Here is a 26,529-nt window from a genome sequence, read left to right as displayed (position 1 = left end):
CCCCATTGCCTAACCCATCCCTATTCCAGAAGAACATTATTGCTATACCATCACATCACTATTAAAGAATTTTTCTAAAATGAAGGAATCTTTCAAAATTAATTCAAATCTCCATCTCTAATGAAACAGATAGTTATTTCTGATTAACACTTGAAGTCTAAAAATGGCTGCTATTCTCACCCTGAGCTCAATTCCATTTTTCAACAATTCAGAAAATGCAACCACTCTACAGTTATAGTCCCAGTACCTAGAGCTACGTCCTGCTATTTAATAAGGACTCAGTAACATCTGACATATGTATTTCAAAAACACACATAAAGACAGACACACATTCACACACAGGAGAAGACAGCAATCCCTTTTAATTTTTTCAGATCTAATATGCTGTTGTGTCCTAAGTCATCTTCCTACCCTTATGCAGACAGTATGGAAGCAGAGAACTCCTGAGTGAGCTATCTTGATTTTATTATCCATTCATTCTCAGAGAAGTATGATAAAGATCTCCTTCCTACTTATTCTCTTTGTTATGTTGATGTGCAAACATAAATTTAGCTAAAAAGTAAAAAAAATCAGGTTCTGCAGAGATATTGAAGCATGATTTTGAGTATTAGAGATAGGACTTTAAAACATCATTTATCCCCTTTAGTAACCTAGCACCTCTTTGCCAATGGGAACATGAAGCAATCAGGGCAACTTATCAATTGGATAAGAAAGGCTTGTGGCTTGTTTTTATGTCTTTTCTAGAGTTCTACTACCAGGAATAAAAAACCCAATGTGCTACAATATATCCTAATTTTACTTTTTTGCACTGATTCTTTAGACTTTACACTATATTTGACAGTTGTATGGTCCTAAGAACAAGGATGGCTGCTTCAGCATTTTAGCACATTGAATTTTTTATATTGTAGTGTTTCTAGAGAATGAAAATTAGAAACACCCTCAGTTTTTTATACCCCTGTTGCCAGGCTTTGTCTATGTTGTTAATGAAGCCAATGAAATTCTGATGAAAGCAGTAATCTGTAAAGGAATGTCTGGCATCAGGTAAGAACACTAATATAGAACCAAACTGTGAGGCACATGAATTCCATAGAAAGGATTTGAGAATGTTGAGCAACACAATCCTGATTCCATCACCACCACCCTTATGTGGGGAAAATGAATTGTCACTGAATTTACAGGGAAATAATTTTAGCAACTCTCTCTACCTACTCTCAGAAGTTATGTCTCCACCATCCAGCTCAGAATGGGGCATAAATGATATTAACATGGAAAAAAATACCTGAACTGACTCTCAGTTGTCTTGAGCTTCAAAGGGAAACATGACTCCAAATAGAAGCAAGCAGGCAATCTGAGGTGGTCAAAGATGTAAAAGAAAAGTTTTCTCAAAAAAACATGGCTTCCTTTTGATTCTTCTATAATAAAAAAAAAATAGAACATGCCTACAAAGGGTGAATTTCCAAATGCATGCTAAAAATATAAAAAGTCAAAATAAGGGAGTTTAATTAGGGGTAGCGTTCAGGGGATTTCTTCTTTACCTTGAAAAAAATGTAATGAAAATCCCTAAGAAATATGTTGTCAATATCCAGCAGATGACTTATATGCAGAAAAGGAATATTATTACACAAAACATGTCCTTGGAGTAAATTTTTTATGATGAGTTCTATATCCTCCAATCTGTCCTATGTGGTAAACTATCTTTTATGTCAATGCTAACATTACCAACTTTATCATAGCCTAAAATGAAGTACAGAGGCATAAAAGGATAAATTACGCCCTGTCAAGTGCTTCAACTGTATTTTAAAAAATCACAGAACATTGTCCTTTTCTGGGAATATAAAACAAGATTTTAAAAATTCGTTAAAATAAAGCTAGAACTAATATGACATTTAAAGCCATGACATTCTAACGTTATGAATCCTGGTGACCTGAATCTCTCTCTCTCTTCCCCCTTTCCCGCCCCCCTCTCTCCCCTACACAAACTTTATTAATGGACTAAATTCAGAGATTAACAATGGTCTCCTAATACAGTAAGAGATGAGCTTAAATATGCTTGTTTCTTTTATAATTTTTTATTTTGCTTGACTACTTAAAGTACTTTTAAGGATTTGCAATCTTTCCAAATGTAATAATTCAGCTTCTAAAAGCTCTTCATCAGACCTATGGATTCAGGGATGTGGATGTATGAATAGAGTCCAAGTTCACTGAATGCTAACTCATCCCTGTTGGTGATTTATGGTATGGAACTGGGCAAACTGCCCAACATCTCAATTTTCTCATCTACTAAAAGGAAACAATAAAAGCACTTCTCTTGAAGGAACTGGGTGTGGTTCAACTGGTCAAATATGTTAAATATTAGGTAAACACATTCCATAAATCACATTCACACAAGGAAGCTTTTTCTTGTTCAGATTCAGAAATATTCAAGTGAGAGTTTTTAAAGCTTGCCCTTAAAATAAAATCAACATTTTGTTCATTCAGGATTTATCAAAGATGCATGCTTAGTAAGGCCTTAAAATGCATGCTGCTAAACCCACACGTTTATTATGAACTGATCTTTGACTGGCTGGGTGGGGAATACACCAAGAGGAAATAATAGTCTCTTCAATAAAAGGTGTTGGGAAAACTGAATATCCACATGCAAGATAATGAAATTGAACCTTTATCTTACACAATGTACAAAAATCGGCTCAAAGTAGATTAAGGCTTAAATGCATGATCTGAAACTATTAAACTCCTAGCAGAAAACAATGTCAAGAAGAAGAAGCTTCTTGACCTTGGTCTTGGCAAGGATTTCTTGGATATGACACCAAAGCACACAGCCAATAAAAGTAAAAATAGAAAAATGGAATTATATTAAACTAAAAAGCTTCTACACAACAAAGCAACAGAGTGAAAGTCAACAGAATGAAAACGTAACCAGCAGAATCTGAGAAAATATTTGCAAATCATATATTTAACATAGGCTTAATTTGAAAATGTGTAAGGAACTCTTAAAACTCAATAGCAAAAAAAGCAAATAACCCAATTAAAAAATAGGCAAAGAACCTGATTAGACATTTCTCTAAAGAAGACATAAAAATGGCCAAGAAATACATGAAAAGATGCTCAATATCACTAAGCATCAGGGAAATGCAAATCAAAATCACAATGAGATACCACCTCACCCTCTATTCAGATGGGTACTATATAAAACACAAGAGATAACAAATGCTGTCCAGGATGTGGAGAAAAAGAAATCCTTGTATACTGTTGGCATGAATGTAAATTGGTACAGCATTATGAAAAAGTAGCAGAGAGGTTTGAGGGTCTTCAAAATGTTAAAAATAGAACTACTGTATGATTCATCAATCTCATTTCTGGATATTTACCCCAAAGAATTGAAATCATGATCTTAGAGATATTAACAGTGCCATGTTCATGGCACCACTATTCACAATAGCCAAGATGTGGAAAAAACCTAAATGCCCATCAATAGATGAATATATACGGAAAATATGGTATAAACAGAATATTACCTTTAGAAAGGAAGGAGGGGCGGAGTCAAGATGGTGGTGTGTGAGGATGAGGAATTCATGTCTCCCCATAACTAGGGCACCTGCCAGACGCTGGTGGGGGACCTCGACGCCCAAGGAGGTGGGAAGAACCCCTGAGCAACCAGGTAGGATGAGAGGGGGAGTGAGGGGGAAGGAGAAGTGGAGGCCAGACAGGACCAGCACCCCTGAACGGTGGCTGGGAGAGGGGAGGGGTTCCGATGCTTAGAGGGACTCTCAGAGGATCAGGGAGGAGTGCACCTAGTGTTTCCCCTGCCCAGTCAGGCCCTGGGAAGCCTGCTGGGCTCCCAGGCCTCGTCCTCCATTCTCTGGGGCCCCTCCAGGCCATGTGGGTCCTAGGGGCATAGGAGGTGGGGGGAAGAAGAAGAGAGGCCAACAGGGAGGGACCCTTTGGGATCGGAGGATCAGTAGGAACACACCTAGTGTTTCCCCTGCCCACTTGGGCCCAGGGAGCCTGCTGGGGTCCTGGACCTGGTCCTCTACCCTCCAAGGCCAGAGGCACTCCTGGGCCCCTCCTGCTGTGTTGAGCCAAAGCCCCACCCCCCACACCCCCAGGAAATTTTTCGGCCCTGTGGGTCCTAAGCATAGGTCCACCCACTGCCTATACCCCACCCCCACCTAAGCCCCAGCCCCCACAGCAAAGGCCTGTGCTGGCTGTTTTTTTTTTCCTCCTCTTTTTTGCTATTGTAGTTCTGTTTCACCTTCCGGTTGTTGTTTCATCTATATTTTTATTTATTTATTTTTCTAATATATCTGTTAATTTTGAATCTTATTTTATTTTTTACTCTGTTATGGTTCTGCTCCTTTTTCTCTTTCTTTATTTTTTTTTGCCACCCCACGCAGTTTGCAGGATCTTGGTTCATGAGCCGGGGGTCAGGCCTGAGCTCTTCAGGTGGAAGTCCCAGGTCCAAACCACTAACAGAGAACCTCAGACCCTAAGAAATATTCATCAGAGTGAGGTCGCCCAGAGGTCCTCATCTCAGCACCAAGACCCAGCTCTACCCAACAGCTTACAAACTCCAGTGCTGGAAGCCTCAGGCCAAACAACCAGTAAGACAGGATTGAGAAAATACAAGAAATGTTTAACAAAGACCTAAAAGAACTAAAAAACAAAAAAAGAGAGATGAACAAAACAATAAATGAAATGAAAAATACACTAGAAGGAATCAACAACAGAATAACTAAGGCAGAATAACTAAGTGAGCTGGAAGACAGAGTGGTGGAAATAACTCCTGAGGACCAGAATAAAAAAAAAGAATGAAAAGAATTGAAGACATTCTCAGAGACCTCTGGGACAATACTAAACACATCAACATTTGAATTATAGGGGTCCCAGAAGAAGAAGAGAAAAAGGAAAGGTCTGAGAGAATATTCGAAGAGATTATAGTGGAAAACTTGCCAAACATGGGAAAGGAAAGAGTCACCCCAGTACAGAAAGTGCAGAGTGTCCCATACAGGATAAATCCCAGAAGAAACACACAAAGACATACATGAATCAAACTAACAAAAATTAAATTCAAAGTAAAAATATGAAAAGCAGCATAAACTTTTAATATTAAAAAAGGTTATCAGCTGATTTTTCAGCAGAAACTCTGCAGGCCAGAAGGGAGTGGCAGGATATACTGAAAGTGATGAAAGAGAAAAACCTACAACCAAGATTACTCTACCCAGCAAGGATCTCATTCAGATTTGAGGGAGAAATCAAAAGCTTTACAGGCAACAAGCAAAAGCTAAGAGAATTCAGCACAACCAAACCAGCTTTACAACAAATGTTAAAGGAACTTCTCTAGGCGGGAAACACAAGAGAAGAAAGAGACCCACAAAAACAAACCCAAAACAATTAAGAAAATGGTAATACGAACATACATATCGATAATAACCTTGAACATATGTGGATTAAATGTTCCAACTAAAAGACACAGACTCACTGAAAGGATACAAAAATAAGATCCATATATATGCTGTCTACAAGAGACCCACTTCAGACCTAGGGACACATACAGACTGAAAGTTAAGGGATGAAGAAGATATTCCATACAAAAGGAAATCAAAAGAAAGCTGGAGTAGCAATACTAGTATCAGATAAAATAGACTTTAAAATAAAGACTGTTACAAGAGATAAGGAAAGACACTACATAATGATCAAGGAATCAATCCAAGAAGAAGATATAACAATTAAAAATATTTATACACTCAACATAGGAGTACCTCAATACATAAGGAAAATGCTAACAACCATGAAAGGGGAAATCAATAGTAACACAGTAATAGTAGGGGACTTTAACAACCCACTTACACCAATGGGTGGATCATCCAAACAGAAAATAAATAAGGAAACACAAGCTTTAAATGACACAGTAGACCAGACAGATTTAATTGACATTTATAGGACATTCCACCCAAAAGTGGCAGAATACATTTTCTTCTAAAGTGCACATGGAACATTCTCCAGGATAGATCACATATTTGGTTACAAATCAAGCCTCGGAAAATTTAAGAAAATTGAAATCGTAACAAGCATCTTTTCTGATCATAATGCTATGACATTAGAAATCAATTACAGAAGAAAAACTGTAAAAAACACAAATACATGGAGTCTGAACAGTGTGCTACTAAATAACCAAGAGATCACTGAAGAAATCAAAGAAGAAATTAAAAAATACATAGAAATAAATGACAAGAAAAACACAATGACCCAAAACTTATGGGATGCAGCAAAAGCAGTTCTAAGAGGGAAGTTCATAGCAATTCAATCTTACCTCAAGAAACAAGAAAAATCTCAAATAAAAACTCTAACCTTACAACTAAAGCAACTAGAGAAAGAAGGTCAAAGAAAACTCAAAGTCAACAGAAGGAAAGAAGTCATAAAGACCAGAGCAGAAATAAATGAAATAGAAATGAAGAAAACACTAGCAAATATCAATAAAATCTGGTTTTTTGATAGGATAAACAAAATTGATAAACCTTTAGCCAGAGTCATCAAGAAAAAAAGGGAAAGGATGCAAATCAATAAAATTAGAAATGATAAAGAGGAAATCACAACTGATACCACAGAAATACAAAGGATTATAAGAGACTACTACAAACAACTATATGCCAATAAAATGGACAACCACGAAGAAATGGAAAAATTCTTGGAAAGGTACAATTTTCCAAGACTGAACCAGGAAGAATTAGAAAATATAAACAGACCTATCACATGTAATGAAATTGAAACTGTAATTAAAAATCTTCCAACAAACAAAAGTCCAAGACCAGATGGCTTCGCAGGCAAATTCTAGCAAACATTTAGAGGAGACCTAAGACCTATCCTTCTCAAACTCTTTCCAAAAATTGCAGAGGGAGGAATACTCCCAAATTCGTTCTACGAGGCCACCATCACCCTGATACCAAAACCAGGCAAAGATATCACACAAAAAAAGAAAATTACGGACTAATATCACTGATGAACAAAAAGAAAATTACAGACTAATATCACTGATGAACATAGTTGCCAAAATCCTTAACAAAGTACTAGCAAACAGAATCCAACAGCACATGAAAAGGATCATACACCACAACCAACTGGGATTTGTGCCAGGAATGCAAGGATTCTTCAATATACACAAATAAATCAATGTGATACATCAAAATAACAAATTAATGAATAAAAAACATATGATCATCTCAATAGATGCAGAAAAAGCTTTTGACAAAACACAAAACCCATTTATGATAAAAACTCTCCAGAAGATGGGCATAGAGGCAAACTACCTCAACCCAATAAAGGCCATACATGACAAACCCACAGCAAACATCATTCTCAAAAGTGAAAAACTGAAAGCATTTCCACTAAGATCAAGAAAAAGACAAGGATGTCCACTCTTACTCAACATAGTTTTGGAAGTCCTAGCCACAACAATCACACAAGAAAAAGAAATAAAAGGAATACAAATTGGAAAATAAGAAGTAAAACTGTCACTGTTTGCAGGTGACTTGATACTATACATAGAAAATCCTAAATATGCCACCAGAAAACTACTAGAACTAATCAATGAATTTGGTAAGGTTGCAGTATACAAAATTAATGCACAGAAATCTCTTGGATTCCTATACACTAACAATGAAAAATCAGAAAGAGAATTTAAGGAAACAATCCCATTTACCACCGCAACAAAAAGAATAAAATACCGGGCTTCCCTGGTGGCGCAGCGGTTGAGAGTCCGCCTGCCTATGCAGGGGACACGGGTTCGTGCCCCAGTCTGGGAAGATCCCACATGCCGCAGAGCGGCTGAGCCCATGAGCTATGGCCGTTGAGCCTATGCATCCGGAGCCTGTGCTCATGACGGGAGAGGCCACAGCAGTGAGAGACCTGCGTACTGCAAAAAAATAAACAAAATAAAAAGTAATTTAAAAAAAAAGAATAAAATACCTAGGAATAAGTCTACCTAAAGAGGCAAAAGACTTGCACTCAGAAAACTATAAAATGCTGATGAAAGAAATCAAAGATGACATAAACAGTAAAGAAATATACCATGTTTTTGGATTCAAAGAATCAATGATGATACCACCCAAAATATATACTGAAAATGACTATACTACCCAAAGCAATCTACAGATTCAATGCAATCCCTATCAAACTACCAATGGCATTCTTCACAGAATTAGAACTAAAAATTTTACAGTTTTTATGGAAACACAAAAGACCCCTAATAGCCAAAGCAATCTTGAGAAAGAAAAACAGAGCTGGAGGAATCAGGCTCCCTGACTTCACACACACAAAGCTACAGTAATCAAGACAGTATGGCACTGGCACAAAAACAGAAATATAGATCAATGGTACAGGACAGAAAGCCCAGAGATAAACCCACGCATATATGTCACCTAATTTATGACAAAGGAGGCAAGAACATACAATGGAGAAAAGACAGCCTTTTCAATAAGTGGTGCTGGGAAAACTGGACAACTATATGTAAAAGGTTGAAATTAGAACACTACCTAAAACCATACACAAAAATAAACTCAAATTGGATTAAAGACCTAAATGTAAGACCAGACACTATAAAACTCTTAGAGGAAAACATAGGAAAACCACTCTTTGACATAAACCACAGCAAGATCTTTCTTGACCCACCTCCTAGAGTAATGAAAGTAAAAACAAAAATAAACAAATGGGACCTAATGAAACTTAAAAGCTTTTGCACAGCAAAGGAAACCATAAACAAGATGAAAAGACATCCCTCAGAATGGGAGAAAATATTTACAAATGAAGCAACGGACAAAGGATTAATCTCCAAAATATACAAACAGCCCATGGAGCTCAATATCAAAAAAACAAACAAACCAATCCAAAAATGGACAGAAGACCTAAATAGACATTCCACCAAAGAAGACATACAGATGGCCAAGAGGCACATGAAAAGATGCTCAACATCACTAATTATTAGAGAAATGCAAATCAAAACTACAATGAGGTATCACCTCACACCGGTCAGAATGGCCATCATCAGAAAATCTACAAATGATAAATTCGGGAGATGGTGTGGAGAAAAGGGAACCCTCTTGCACTGTTGGTGGGAATGTAAATTGATACAGCCACTATGGAGAACAGTATGAAGGTTCCATAAAAATCTAAAAATAGAACTACCATATGACCCAGCAATCCCACTACTGGGCATATACCCTGAGAAAACCATAATTCCAAAGGACACATGTACCCCATTGTTCACTGTAGCACTGTTTACTATAGCCAGGACATGGAAGCAACCTAAACGTCCAACAATAGATGAATGGATAAAGAAGATGTATATATATACAATGGAATAGTACTCAGCCATAAAATGGAAGAAAACTGGGTCATTTGTAGAGATGTGGATGGGCCTAGAGTCTGTCATACAAAGTGAAGTAAACCAGAAAGAGAAAACAAATATAATAACGCATATATGTGGAATCTTGAACAATGGTACAGATAAACCTATTTGTAGGGCAGGAATAGAGACACAGACATAGAGAATGGACATGTGGACACAGGGTGGGAAGGGGAGAGTGGGTTGAATTGGGAGATTAGGTTTGACATAAATACACTACCATGTGTAAAATAGCTAGTGGGAACCTGCTGTATAGCACAGGGAGCTCAGCTCGGTGCTCTGCTACAACCTAGATGGGTGTGATGCGGGAGGTGGGAGGTTTGTCCAAGAGGGAGGGGATATAGGTATACATATAGCGGATTCACTTCATTGTACAGCAGAAACTAACACAACATTGTAAAGCAATTATAGTCCAATAAAAAGAAAAGAAGGAAATTTTGCCATTTCCTATAACATATAGGAATTTGGAGGACATTATGCTAAGTGAACAAGACAAACACAAAAGAACAAATGCTGCATGATCCCACTTATAGTAGAAATCTAAAATAGTCAAGCTCATAGAAATAGACAGCTGAAGAATGGTTACCAGGGACTCAGAGAAGGGGGAATCAAGGAGATGTTGGGTACACAGTTTGTTATACAGGATGAGTAAGTCCTAGAGATCTAATGTACAGCATAGAGCATATAATTAACAATACTGTATACTTAAAATTGGTTAAGAGGGTAGAGCTTATGTTAAATGTTCTTACCACAAATAAAAGAGGGAGAGAGGGAATTTTTAAAGGGGATGATTAAGTTTATACATTATTTATGGTGAGAGTTTCATGACTGTATACTTATCTTCAAATTCATCAAGATGTATACATTAAATATGTACAATTTTTTATATGTCAGTAATGCCTCAGTAAAGAAGAGACAAGATGTACTCTTGCCCCCTGCAGATATATCCATACACATACCTATGCTTGCTTGTTGAGCACCAAGCTGAGAGCTGATATTGACCCAGGAAGATTAAACTTTAGTGCAGGATGCCAAGTAATTAGATAAGTGACATTAGATCATCATTTATAGTCCTGTGCAGTCATGAATGACAATATCAGCTCAAACAAGGGTAAAAGAATGAAAGCCAGTGGTTTATAGAAGCCCCTGGAAAGCAGAGCACCCGCAAAAGTTAACAAACACCAGGCCAGAACATATTGCCGGCTTTTTCCAGCAACAGTCGGTACAAATAAGACAATTCCTGAATCAAGTCGAATTCACTGTAAATGTTATTTTCCCACATGTGCCCTTTCAGGGGTGAAAATTACAGTAACACCTGTCCTTATCAGAACAGAGTAAACATGTCCTATTACAGAGAATCTGCTGTCATTTAGCAATGGCTTAAGCTGTTCGCGATTATTCAATTCAAGTAACAAGAATGACTTGCAAATTCATTGTTGAGGGTCTATTATTTTCCCCTGTTTTTATTTTCAATAAATGTTTTAAATAATTAATATGTATACATCTTTTTCATATGTTTTTTTTAAACATCTTTATTGGAGTATAACTGCTTTACAATGGTGTGTTAGTTGCTGCTGTATAACAAAGTGAATCAGCTATACGTATACATATATCCCTGTATCTCCTCCCTCTTGCGTCTCCCTCCCACTCTCCCTATCCCACCCCTCTAGGTGGTCACAAAGCACCAAGCTGATCTCCCTGTGCTATGCGGCTGCTTTCCACTAGCTGTTTTACATTTGGTAGTGTATATATGTCAGTGCCACTCTCTCACTTCGTCCCACCTTACCCTTCCCCCTCCCCGTGTCCTCAAGTCCATTCTCTATGTCTGCGTTTTTAGGCCTGTCCTGCCCCTAGGTTCTTCAGAACCATTTTTTTTTTTAGATTACATATATATATTAGCATATGGTATTCGTTTTTCTTTTTCTGACTTACTTCACTCTGTATGACAGACTCTAGGTCCATCCACCTCACTACAAATAACTCAATTTCATTTCTTTTTATGGCTGAGTAATATTCCACTGTATATATGTGCCACATCTTCTTTATCCACTCATCTCTCGATGGACATCTGATTTTTTAAAAAGGAAATCTTGAAACACTGAAGTCTGGACAGTTTGTTTTCTTTAACTTGTCTTTGCTTCATATTTAAATGAGAAATGTCTATATACTTATTACCTAATCAAATTAATTTTTTTAAGTTTTTTAAAAGAACATTTTAATGGATTTTTCTATTTTAAAATAATTTTATAACAACGTTTTCTCAAATTCAAAACACAATTTGGGAAACAATGCTTTCAAGCACATGCAGAAAAAACTTTAATGTTTCCATTTAGTATTGTTAATTTCAAATAATCAGTAAAATTAAAATTCAGATAAACTAGATATATATCATATGTATAAAATAAGTTATAGACTTTATTTAGAAAATGCAATACAGTTAATTTATAAAATGATTTATGGCATTATTATATAAAATTATATTGGCTATTATATAAACTATTATTGGTCAAAAATATGTGCTTGTTTTTTCACACAAATAATGCCACTTAAGCCTCACATATGAGATAAAGAAAACTGTGGAAATGATTTTATATAATATGGTTTGTCATTGCTGTGTAACAAACCACTCCAAAACATAGTGGCTTAAAAAGCAAAGATTCGTTATTTCCCATGAGACTATAGGTCAGCTGGATGGTTCTGTTTATCTGCTCTGGGTGAGGCTGATCTCATCTGGGTTTGCTCATGCATCTGCAATCAGCCAGCAGGTCGGATGGGGGCGGGCTGGTCTAGCCTGGCCTCACATGGGTGATTCAATGGCTTTGTTTCATGTGTTCTCCCCTCCTCCACTGGTCTTGGTCAGACTCATTTTCATGTAAAGGGAGGAGTCCAGGACAGTGAGAAAAAGCACTGTTTCAAGGTGTAGTATCAGACGTTGGTGCACCATTTCTGCTACAGTGTTCTAATGGCCAAAGTAGGTTACAGGTCAGTTGAGAGTGGGAAAATAAATTGCACTTCTTGACAGAGGAAGCTATAACGTCACATTGCAAGGACCATATATAGGTTAAGGGGAAAAATTGGGGCCACTTTTGCCATTAGTTTATCACAATGTCTAAATTTCAAATAAGGAAACTGCAAGAAATTTAGAAATTTGAAAAATGTCAGTATAAAAAGTTTTAACATCTGATTCAAAATCTAGAAATATTTTTGTATTTCCATATCTGTAAGGTTGCTCAATATGTCCTCAAAAAAACTTTAAACAAAACGTAGCAGCAATTGCCAAAATAGGATAAGATCTCATATTAAATTATTGGTAGCACTACAACCTGAGATGAGAAATTTTTTTTAAAAAGCCTTCATTGGAATACTTATCACATAGGTTTCTAAGAAGTGGAAAGTTTATACAACACAAAGATTTCAGTACAATCTTAGCATCAGCAGTGTCCTACTGCTAGAATACAATTACAATAATTTTTACTTCATTAATCTTCAAAACCTAATTATTTTCACAAAATATCCTAGCAGTTTCAACCTGCTTCTCACAAATATTTATATCTTAAAGTTGTTTTGTTGTTTTCCGTTGCAACTTCATTACTCCCATAAAACACAAATTAATTGAAAAAAGTGTGAAATAAATTGAATAAGCCTAATTGGCTCTAATCAAGTAAAAACAAATTATATCTTAAAGTAAAAATCTAGCTACTTATGTGGTCAAAATCCACAAGATGTGATTGTTTCTACTACTTGATTGGAAATTAAACATCCTGTAGAAAACCCAGGTATATAATACTAGAAGTATTAGTGATCAATCCTGGGGAAAAGGTAAACTGTAGGATACAGAACTTCATTTTGCTGAGGTATGGAATTAACACAAATTTTCCAGAAGGTATACAGTTTATCGTCACAAAATATATTGGTAAACTATTGCTACATAACAAAGGATACAAACATTTAGTTACTTAAAACAACTATATATTTGGCTCACAATTCCGTGGTATGGGAATTTAAGCTCAGCAGGGATGTTCTGCTCCAGAGTGGAATCTCAGGTACATTTGTGGTTAGCCTGTGAGTTGTCTTTTGCTATGCTAGCTGGGGTCTCTCAGACATACTTGGAAACTCAGCTGGGACATCTGGTTAACTGTACCCTGATCTATGTTGTCTTTCTTCCTCTAATCCCCTAGTTTGGGTTTATTTAGCTGAGAGCCAGGGGTTCAAAAAAATCAAGTGGAAGAGTGTATAGCCTCAAAAGACCTGGGCTTGGAACTGAGACCCATTACTACCAGCTCACCGCACTGGCTGAAATCAGTCACAAAGCCAGGACAGATTAAGGGGGTAGAAAAGTAGAATCCACTTGAAAGGAGGTATGAAGTCACATTACAAATGCATTGATGTATACAGAGGAATGCTTGTGGCCAGTCTTCCAAATGATCTTCTAACAAAATTATAGTTCACAGGTGTTTGGTTTTTATAATGGAGGATCGGGGGTGAGGGAGTGATATAATGGTTTCTAGTCATACAGAGGCCAGTCGCTTCTAAACACCTTACAATACACAGTGTGGTTCCCCCACACAAAGAGTCATGGAGCCCAAACTATTAATAGTTCAGAGGTTGAGAAACCCTGGTATGGGGAGTGTGACTAAATTCTTCTCTTCTGGATGGATGATAGATTCTACAATATAGCCTGAAAGTGAATTACTTTATTTTTGGTATTCATAGAAATTGAATAGCATATATTTACAGTATTAACTTTGTTTCCATTGATTTAATTATACTGCCACTACATTACAGAGCTATTTTTATCACATATTCCTCTCCAGATTTTTGTCATAGGCAGGCATATTTTGATAAAGTGACAATCAGTTTACTTTGAAGCTTTCTTTGCTTAGAATTACATCAAGAAAATGTTTCTAGGTTGTTATATATTCTTCAAAATTAAAATAGTCCCTAATAATATATATAATGCTTCATCAATTGGTCATTGTCTAATTTATTTAAATTGTTTCTGGATATTTAATTAACTGTCTTGTCATTCTAAATAATAATAAGGTTACACATAAATAAACTTGTATATACAAATAATGGTTTTAAAATTTATTTCTGTTTAAGATAAATTATTATATGTAGGATTGTAGGTTAAAGCATAAATACATTTTTATGATGCTTTAGAACATTGTCAATTTGATTTCCATTGAGTTAAAGACCTCATCTCCACCAATATGTGTGTATATATTTTATTCCAAGATTTACAACATTGAATATTATATTTTTAATTTTCCCTAATCTGTAATGCAAAATCTATCATGCAGTTGCTTTATTTGCAAGTGTTTAACCTCTAGTGAATTTAAATATATTTTCTTATAACCCTTTATAGCTAAGGGAGCTTGGCAAATTAGTTACCCTTGATGAGCCCATCAAATATAGATACAAATAATACGTACTTCACAGTAAGTCAGAAAGTACATGAATAGCACTTAGCCTATGCCTAAAAAATAGTGTTCAGTAATGTTGACTATTACTTTTTAAATGCCTCATATTTTAAAATAATTTTCTCTTGTGTAATTTTTTCTTGATCTTTGTCCATTTGTCTATAGGAGATATAATGCACTTTTAGCAATCTGTATAATTCAATCATTTAAAACATTAACCCATTTTTTTCATAATTACTCAAAATATTACCCATCTTTTCATATTCCTTTCTATATGTGGAATCTCCTTGAAAGTGTAATCACATTTTTTCCATCAATGAATGGTAAACTTACACAAAGCAGGTGTCACAGGATCAAGTACACCACTATGATGAAATGGTAATATAAACAATGCTTATATTTCAAAATGGAATCTCCAGAATTTCATCTTAGTGTATGGTCTCCTGTTCACTATTTCTATTAATAGCATAGATGCCATACAATTCAACTTTGCGCTTGACATGAAACTAGGAAGTTAGATATAATTTAGATATCAAGTCTTGGGCACAAAATGATCCTGACAAGTTGGAATGATATGCCAAATAAAATTCAATTCAACAAAGATTTATCGAATGCCAGTAATGTGCAAGCTATGTGCTCAGTATGGAAAGCTATTTGTACTAGACTCTAAATAAACCACTTACACATCATGAAACAAGACTAATACCCATGTCTATATAACTATCCAAAATAAATTAACTAAAGTAATATACTCTGATGCTATATTATAGAAACTTTCTTTATCCAGGACATAATAATTTATAGTCCCATTCTCCATATCAGGGTTTCTCAACCTTTGCACTACTGGCATGTCAGCTGGATAATTCCTTGTTTTGAGTGCCTTCACTGTGCATTGTAGGATTTTAGCTGCATCCACTTCTCTAGATGCCAGTACCAACCCACCCCCCACCATGTGACAAGCAAAATTCTCTCCAGACATTGCCAGATGTCCCCTGAAGAGCGAAATCACCCTGGTTGACAACCACTAGTCTTACATGTAAGCACATCAGCCTACTTCCCTACCACTCTTAAAAACTGACATTAACAAATAGGTGAGGAAAGAACCAAAATGGCAGAGGACTTCATACACATGTTAAAAGAAGAATGCTTCTCTGTTGTTTCCTTAACGAGCTTGTCTAGACAAGAAAAGCCTCCCAGGCCACTTATGACAGCTTGAAATTTTAAAAAACTTTTTATAGGAAAGCACCATCACGAAGTAGTTAATGTACAGCCATCTTCTCTGTTCCTGCTAAATGTCAGGCACTGGGCATACAAGTCTGTACATAGCAGCCTCTGTGCTCAAGGGGTCTAGATGTCAATGGAGAAAATGGCCATTAAAAAATTACTTTTAAATAAATATCTCATTCACTTCAATTGTGCAAGGTGCTCTTTAAGAGAAGTATCCTGTATGGTGGGATTATTTAATAGAAGACTTTAGACTAAACTGTGGGTTTAGGAGAGGATTCCTAGAGAGAAAACAATGTTCAAGTTGAGACAAGAGAAGTTACGTTTGGAACTTCCCTGGCGGTCCAGTGGTTAGGCCTCTGTGCTTCCACTGCAGGGGGCGCAGGTTGATCCCTGGTTGGGGAACTAAGGTTCCACACGCCAAGCGCAACATGGCCAAAAAACAAAAAAGAGTAGTTAAGTTTGAAGTTGCTGTGAAGTATGACAGTCCCAAGATGGAGGAGAGTGTGTAGGACTTGAGGACCTCAGAAAAACCCAAGTAGCTCAAATAAAATGAGAGAGGTAAAGAGGAGGGCAAGATGAACTGGAGATCATGCTGGAAATTTTGAGAGCATGTTGGGATTTGAGATTATAAAACAATTAAAAGTTATTAAAGGTTTTTAAAGAGATGAGGCATGATCATATTTTCTGCTTTGAACAGACTGTCTTTTGTGAAGCCCTAGAGGGTAACTAAGAACTATGGATGGAAAATACAAAGGAACCAATTTCCACCTCTCTTCTAAATCCCACTTTTTTTTTCTTTTTTTAATTTATTTTTGGCTGCGTTAGGTCTTCACTGCTGCACGCAGGCTTTCTCTAGTTGCGGCGAGTGGGGGCTACTTTTTGTTGTGGTGCACAGGCTTCTCATTGTGGTGGCTTCTCTTGCTGTGAAGCATGGGCTCTAGGCACGCGGGCTTCAGTAGTTGTGGCACACGGGGTTAGTTGCTCCGTGGCAGGTGGGATCTTCCCGGACCAGGGATTGAACCCGTGTCCCCTGCATTGGCAGGAGTATTCTTAACCACTGAGCCACAGTAGTTAGGACTTAGGACTTTTAGGGAAGTCCTAAATCCCACTCTGCTGTAATCCCTGTATTTGCTTGACTGATCAATATACTGGAACCAAAATTCCCATATGCCGCACTTATTGATTATGTAAGTGGTTTTGAAAATGGTCTACGTTTTAAGAAAACTTCTGTTCTCAACAAAAATGTTTGCTCTGATTCTAAAACATTCAGTCACTTTTTCCTATCTAAAAATTAAACACCATATAAGAAGTTGTAAACTCAACACTGACCTCTTTTAGTAGTGTTGAATTCATCATTCAGTACTAAAAGAACATCTGACATCATTGCTTAAAAATTTCTTTCTTTTCTTAAAGTATTCTTATACACACATCAAAGGGGACTTTGGTTTTGAGTATATGGAATTGTATTTGTATATAATTGGCGTCTGATTATGTTTTTGTCAATACAAATTTAAGAGCAAATAAATAACCACTCAGTAACATTAGTGAATGATGTCCTTGTAATTTTCTCCTTGCTACTATGATTTTAATAGCAAACATTCATATATAAATTTATATATAATTATATGTGTATATGTATACGTGCATGTGCATATCATATACATAAGATAAATTTCACATACTTCATATGAAATATATGTATTATATATTTCTTGTATTTCTACATAAAAGTAACTTTATTAACTCATTTTTTCAGACAAGGTAATATGCCCACATCTTCTCTTTGAGCAAAAATTCCTAAATTTTTTTTAATTTAGAATATAAAACCAAATGCAGCCAGTTTAAAAAGAAATAAATATTACAATAAATGTCCCTGGTTGAATTCACTCAACTTTAAATCTAATCATAATTCACCTTTGCACAACAGCAGTATCAGAGTTCCCAAGCTTCGTCTCAATCACAACAATTCCTGATTAATATGATCACAATTTGCCTTCAGTGAAAAATTTCAACGGCTCATTATAATCTATTATCGAAACAAAAATACAGATGCCTTATCTAATTAGAATCATATATACAAAAAGCAGACTATTCATTTACTTTTGAATTTTGTCGTCCTGTTGTGGAGAAATCTGGGACTTTGGCATCAAAGACATGAGACTTTAAATTCCCCAGTCTCACGACTTATGACTCATGGAACAATGAACAAAAGATCCTTGGTTTCTCACTTTTAAAATGGTATTGTCTTACTGTATAGCATTCTCATGAGGGAGGGAACGTTAGCAAAGTGTGCTTATTAGACAATCAAAATTAGTTTTGTCCCTCTTATAGAGGAAAATTTTATTTGTATTTTGGCTAGCCAAATTATTAAGTCGACATTAATCGCTAGCTAGCCAAATGTATCTTGTCATTTATAGAATAAAATGAAAGAAGGTGGAAATGTTTCATTCTGAAGACTAATCAATAGGCACCAACAATTTCATTATGATCCAGCTCACCTCAATCTTTCATTTCCATTAATCCAGGAACAAAATACTACAGTAACATGATAGATAAGTAGAGGCAGATTGAAGTAATGCTTCGCTATGAAGTAATATAGAGTATTTCTGAGCTCATATCCTGTTTTGAGATTAGTGCCCCATCCAACCAGGAACATCTAGACACCTGCATTGTCACTCAGGTAACTCTCACTCAACTCTCCAAGTCTAGCCAATAATCAAACCCGATTGGTTTTCTCATATGTATCATTCTGAATCTGTTTTCTGTTCTTCATCGAATCTAACATGACTGAATGTCCAAATTCCTAAGGTTGCTTTCAGTCTCTTCTCTGCTCCCTCCCACTGACATTCCACATTGCAGCCAGAGGAATGTTTTCAGAAAGTAAGCCTAATGATGACATTTGTCTTGCTCAAAATTGTTCAGGAGCCCCTTCACCAGGCACCCAAGTTCTTTCATGATCTCAACGCTACCTCTTTCTTTGGCCTCACCTTCTAACTCATAATTGTTGAAATGCATACTCCTGCAATTCTTAACAAAAATAAGGCATTCACCACATGATTTCACAGCACTGCACCTATTGTTCTCTAAATCCAGGATGTCCTAGCTTGTTTGTCTGATTGATCTTCAGTATGCTATTCATGTGCCAGCATCTCTCTAAAACTTTCTTTGATCTGCACTCACATAGATTAATTCCTTATTACTCTAAATTCTTTCCTTTTTTAGAACATATATTTTTGTATTAGTTTGTTTACATGTCTAAAATTTAGTCTCTTGAGGGAAGGAACATTGTCTTATTCAGAGCAGGACATTTAGATATAGCTGTATTTAATGTGGGAGTCATGTGGAGAGTCATTTCGATACAGTCAGGCATCGAAATGTCTCTGTCAAAGTGCAATATATTTGACTTTCATGACTCTTCTTCCCTTGTTATATAGGATTTTTACATTCCATTTTAAAAAATATTACATTCCTATAATATTTTAAATAAAGCAAAACTCGTAAGGAAATAAACATATAAAGAAATAATTTTAAGTCCATTAGAACTGAGATCATATTCCTCCCAATGACACGACCTCATATCCTTCAGGGCTCTGTTCAAATAACCATCTTAGTTAAGGCTTCCTTGCCCACCCTGTTATAGAATGCAATGCACACAAAAGTTGCACTCCATCTCCTCCTTCCCTGCCTTGATATTTTCTGAGGTACTCATCAATGTCTGCTATAATCGTGTGTGTGTGTGTGTGTGTGTGTGTGTGTATTTATATTTATATATATATATATACACACACACACATATATATGTTTAGTTTTTGTTTTTTGCCCTCTTCACACTAGAATGTAAACCCCATGAGGAAGGAATTTTTGTTTTGTTTTGTTTTGTTTTTGTGGTACGCGGGCCTCTCACTGTTGTGGCCTCTCCCGTTGCAGAGCACAGGCTCCGGACGCGCAGGCTCAGCGGCCATGGCCCACGGGCCCAGCCACTCCGCGGCATGTGGGATCTTCCCGGACCCGGTCACGAACCCGTGTCCCCTGCATCGGCAGGCGGACCCTCAACCACTGCGCCACCAGGGAAGCCCGGTATATTTTTTTCACATAAATATTTGTTGGCTGAATAAATGAATTTGTCTTAGTTTTGTTTACCCCAACAAGAACCAGAGATCTGATTCAAATACAAGTAGGTTATTTGAGAATCTGATCCCAGGAAACATGGGTAGTGGAGCAGTTAAGGGGGATAGAAAAAGGACAGTCTTCAAAGTGTTGTGTGTTGTCAAGTCAGTTACCTACCACCGTGCATAACAGAAGTTTCACCTTGAGGGAAACATGTACATCAGAATTACGACACCCAGTAAGTGAGAAAGCTGAGGTATTGATACCTCAATTACAGGAGGTGATGACCACCTCCCATCAGTCACTGGTTGACAACTGCTTCTAGGGGTCACTATTTCTCCTGCATTCCTCGTCTGCTGCATGGAAGCAAAGAAGGTTTTGGCTACCAGAGAAATCCTCACACCAAGAAAAGCAGGTCCTGGCAGTTAGAAATCAAGCAAGTGTTTACTGAAAAGAAAAAGCCCAAAGGATCTGGGCCAGGTACCAACAGCATCCACTAGAGATTTATAAAAAAGTGTCAGGATATATTATATATAATGGATATAGTGTTATACACCCCCCCCACACACACACATACATACACATACATAAAATATATTGTACACATCAGAGTTTTCCATATCTTTACATAGAAAATGAGGCCGATTACTCTAAAGATAAAAATAAGGTATCAATGAATTCAGAATTTCAGTTAAACTATCTGCTTTAATAAATTTTCTATTTATGTTCAACTTTGCCTCTTTTCATTTGGTTTCAATTATACAAAAAAAAGGTGCACTAAATTGATTGGATTGTATATCAATCTGACCCTGAAGATGCTGAAGAAATTTAGGCTATGCAAATGTTCTCAATATTCGTAAAGTTTAGGACAGATGATTTAATGAGTTGTCACTTTATGAACTGATTCAAAAGCTCCAGGCCAAGAAGATAATTTCCACAGAAAGTACAGGAAGAAGTTAATGAAGCAAAATAGGTAATTGCTCTAATGAAACAGGAAAAAGAGGGCCTCTTAACTTCCTGATATGTTGGAACACACAATGACATGCAACATTATTTAATTAACACTTGCTTTGGATTAAGACAAAAACTGATCATTAGACAATATAATAAATGTATAATATTTAAATCTTCTTAAATTCCCAATATATCATAATTTAGCTATGGAATTTGGTGATGTTAACCTTTAACCATAAAGATATGTTGATTAAGCTATTATTAAATCAATAGTGAATACTAGGAATATATTTACTGAATTTAAGAAATGAATTATTTTTAAGCACTATGAAAGCATTTACTAGAAAGCCTACAAGGCGGCCCTTTTTATACCTAGGTTATTCACAGTCAAAACTGCTTAATTTTCTTTTCAACATATAGATGGATAACTTATTCTTGAGTGTTTTTATAGCAACAACAATCCAGGATGGCAATTTTCTTGTGTCATTCTGAGTACCTAATTTTATTAATCTGGATTTCTTGTAAAATAGTCCATAATTACAACATTACATTTACAATCAATGATCAATTTACAAATCAATTACAAACACACTAGTGCACAGAATTTACAAACACTATGTTCATACTTATTTTCAAATATGTATTAAGTTACATACATTAATTCACATTCTTTGTTCTTATATAACAAAACACTTTAGAGTCACTAAAATTTTTTTAATTTTCAGGAGGTTACACATCATCCTTTTTCTTTTTTGTTTAGAGAATGCATTCTCATCACTAATATGACCACTATATTTTTCATTTATTGAATCTTACTTCAAACAAAATAGATATATTTATATATATAAGCATTCATATTATAAATGAATATATAAGTTTATAATGCCTGGGATAAAACAATTTCAGCTTACTGACAACACATTATAAATAATGCAGAAGAAGAATCAATCACACTAAACTATAGAGCATAAACAAATAGTCCATGTACATTGATTCAGAGATATTATAAAGTACATAGGAAAAAATCAACAAGGGCAAAGTATTTTCTTTGAAGAAACTAATAAAATTAATAGGTACTTCACAAGCCTGATCAAGAAAGAATATACTTTTCACAAATTAAAAATAAAGTAAGTAACATGAATAATTTAAGCCAATAACTGTGAAAAATACTATCAAAAATAACTACCACAATGCTCCTAAGAAACAATTAAAATTCTGTACTGTCAAAATTTTACTCTCCTCTTTTATATCAGATTTCTGTATTCTTTGAATCCAGTAATTCCAATGTGAGCATCCTTTACAAGTCTGGTTTTCTTGTGTTGTTTATGAATGAGCCAAGTGTTGAGAAGAACAGAAGACACCCCCAGAAAATAGTTTCTAATTTTATGTGGTCTGTATCTAACAGGAAAATATTTTTCCTTTGATTATAGGCCCAGAGGAAACTATAAAATAAGTGTCTTTAAGAGATTAGTATTATCACTTTCCTGTCATCTTCCAATTTAAAAGGAGAGAATGTCTTAAGTGAAAATGAATGAATGAATGAATGAAAAACTAAATGATTCAATACATCACAGACAGTAATAAAGTACAGTAACCAAAACCCTCCTGGAGATTATTCACTAAATTTCAGATAAAATTTGAATAATTCTGATTAAATGCTGCCTGACTGCAGTGCATTACTCCGCTCCCAAAAGCAAAGTAAACAGCATAGATAAATTGAGTAAATGATGATATGCAAAATGTGTGTACAATTTTTTAAAGCGTCTCTATGGGATAGCAGAGAAACTTTGCAGAGGAGGTAACCAACCCCTAAATCTGAGAAAGAGGAGACAGGAGGACAGGAAGCTGAGACATGAGCAGGTAAAAGTACCAAGTTGTTGGTGATGATAAAGAGGCTGTGTGGAGGCAGGCATCTCCCTGGCAGCTGAAGAAAGGGTCATAGTGAGGATGCCATGCAGAGGTGAGGCTGACCTAATATCTAAGAAGGTGGCAGTGAGGTGGCAGCTAAGCAGAGGTGATGGAGTGTCAAGAGTCAAACTGGTGGAAAAGGGACTGAGCAAAGCAAAAAAACTTTAGGGTAGTAAAAAATTTCTTGCATGTCAGAGAACAATTTATAAACATGGCATGTTGGCATACTGGAAAAAAAGTGCTGAGGTATTGCATTTGAATTGAAAATATTGGTGTAAATAACTTGATTTAAGGTTTTAGTTATAAATAAATATATAGGTAAATAAATATATATATAATACATATGTATATAATATGTGTGTGCAGGTATATTTGTATACATATATTTCATAAATCTCTCTCTGCTGAGAGGATCTAGAAACAGTGACACCTCACTAGCAGTGAGCACAAGTGCTCAGACCCTTGTTTCTAAATGCTTTTTTTTCATTGAAAGAATATACAGTTTGTGAAAGAAATGGCTAATTCCAGGGCTGAGTGAGGAAAATAAGATGAGCCTGGAAAATCTTTTGCAAGATAAAGTAAGTGTGAAAAAATGATGGGGCTATGTCAACATGCAGAAGGGACTCACATGCTAAATCTAGAACAATTTAAGCATCAAAATAAATAATGATAGTAAACAGAATACAACTCATTGATTAAAACAATTATCCGTGAGTCTATATTGATAAAAACAGAAATAGCTTCACGAGAAGGGAAAACATCTACTTATAGTAAAAGGATAACTAACAGCTGCAGAAGAAATGATGGAAATAAAATTCAGCATTCGGCAAGCATAGTGGTGGTTGATTCACACAGGAATCATCAATGGATGCTTAGGCTAGTGAAAGTTTGAGGAGAGCAGAATATTAGCATAGATTCAGAGTAGCTTCCAATGAAATGCTTACCAATTACAAATTGGAAAATGTCTTTCTGGAGGAAAAAAAAAAATTGGAAGACATGAAACTGACCAAGTGATCAAGGTTACCATCACCATTAGCAGGATAAGTCCTCAGCAGGCACCTCCTGATGTGAGGCATCTTAGACTGGCACTGTATCAGTTCTATGGAATTTCTGCAAATAATGAATGGCTTAAGTTTGATTGGAGGAAAAAATCAAATTCAGTTCATTCATAAAACAGAAACTGTCAGGCTTCCCTGGTGGCGCAGTGGTTGAGGGTCGTGTCCCGGTCTGGGAAGATCCCACATGCCGCGGAGTGGCTGGGCCCGTGAGCCATGGCCACTGAGCCTGCACATCCGGAGCCTGTGCTCCGCAACGGGAGAGGCCACAACAGTGAGAGGCCCGCATACCACAAAAAAAAAAAAATTTAAGAAAAAGAAACTGTCAAGGTCATACAAGAAGAAGGGAACTGGAAACAGTTACACATTAAAGAATGGAATGACATGTCAAATAGATGCCACACATGATCTTGGATTGGCCCTAGAACCAGAAAGAAAAAAGAAACATTGTCTACATGGATATAAATAAAAAACAGTTCAAGAAATGTGAATAAGGTCTGTGAATTTAATGGTAGTATTGTATCAAGGTTGATCTCCTGTTGTCATCAAGGCAGGTTGACCATCTGCCCTACTATGCCCAGGACCAACCAGATTTTACCACAGAAAGTTCAGTATCATAGAAAAACTTTCCCTAGTCACAAAAAGTCACAAAAGTACACTTGCTTTTGAGGATAGGTGCAGAAGTTTGAGGGAAAATTACAAAACCCATACTATAGACAGAATATGATGCTTTTGTATGAAATGAATACAGCATAGATTATCTCCCTTCCATAGTCAAGGTTGCTGCTTTTACCCTGGCCACTGATATTAAAAATTATGATTTGTGAGTCTCAAGTATAAATTACTCATTGTTACACCACTCTGAATGATGTGACTTAAGTGTGCGAAGTACATAGGTTGTAATCATTACAGTAACAGTTTACCATTAGCAAGATCAAGATGGCAGAGTTGGAAGACCCTGAGTTCAGGTGCTCCCATGAATACACCAAAACTACAACTATATATAGTACAACTCTCTCTGAAAACAAATAGAAGACTAGTAGAACAGTTCTTCTGCAACTAAGGATATAAAGAAAAAAACACACTGAAATGGATAGGAAGGGAAGAGAAGTGATCAACTCAGGACCCACATCTCTGGCAGGCAACCCAAAAGAAGGGGATATCACAAACTTGGAGATCTTCACTAAGAAGGAGGTGTTCAAGCCCCACATTAGGTACCCTAGCCCTGCAGTCTTAATGGGTTTTGAAAGCCAACAATGCTTACAACCAGGAGAGCGAGAAGGTTGTAGGAAACTGAGACTCCACCCCTAAAGGGTACGTTCACAAACTTACTAGCTCTGAGTCCCAGCACAGAGGCAGCAGGTTGAAAAGCACCTGGCACTTTAGCTGGCCTGCCAAAACTGTCCAAGCACACCTCCAGCCAGCACTTGGTTTCAGCTCCAAAACCTTTCCAAGTCAGCAGCCACCAGAGTACCCCATAGAATCATAGCAACCACCAGAGTACCCCATAGCAGCCACTAGAGTACCCCATAGCAGCCACCAGAGTACCCCATAGCAGCCACCAGAGTACCCCATAGAATCATAGCAACAACAAAAAATGCCCCTACTCCCAGCTCTCAAGTACTTTGATTTTTATAATGGATTATCAAAGTATAGTCTTAAAATCTGTGAAGATTTTAAGGCAACTTGAAAAAACATATAACAAAGAATCATTAATATCTGCCCAAATAAAAGTCAGACTTTGTTCACCTATTTGTATATTCAGCAGACAGTTCAAACATAAATTTTGGCAAATTATTTTCAGTCTATAACCTCCTTACCAAAGAAAATGATATTTTCTTTTGAATATCTTTCATACCTTGCACATAACACTGTTAAAATGGGTGTGATTTTCCTACCTGTGATATTGAAGCTTTCATAATTTTTTTGTCATTTTCAGTTTTCTCAACACATTCAGAAGCACTTTATGAGACTTTCATTTTATAGAAATTGAAGAAGACAGTCTCCCTAGACATGTGCCTACACAATGGCTATCATTGTCAGAAATATTTTTTAAGTTAAGATGTTGGCCAATTGTGCCATCATACTTTCAAAATCTGAGACAAGAAGAACGTTCTTCTCTAATGTGGAAATACACTGTGAATGAGAATCATTAAAAGATTTCAGTAAAACAAAAATTTATGTTCTGTTTCTCCAAAATTATTTGTTGATATTTAAAGAGGTTATAAAGAGGAGAAAATTATGGACTGACTGAATCTTAGTTGTTCAATGTTATGTGTAGGTTATGACAAAACTATATAGCCAAAAAAAAGCCTCAATTTTTAGATATAAGATTGCTTCAGAACTCAAAAAAGCCACCAAAAAAGGTGCAGGCAATTTTAAAAGGATTTTCTCAATTTCTTTACTAAAAATATAACTCATTTGAAATCCACCTTCAATTTCACAATTCAAATCATCT

Source organism: Orcinus orca, chromosome 3, assembly GCF_937001465.1.
Source record: "Orcinus orca chromosome 3, mOrcOrc1.1, whole genome shotgun sequence".
Lineage (NCBI taxonomy): Eukaryota > Metazoa > Chordata > Mammalia > Artiodactyla > Delphinidae > Orcinus > Orcinus orca.
Note: the sequence above shows the minus strand (reverse complement) of the source record.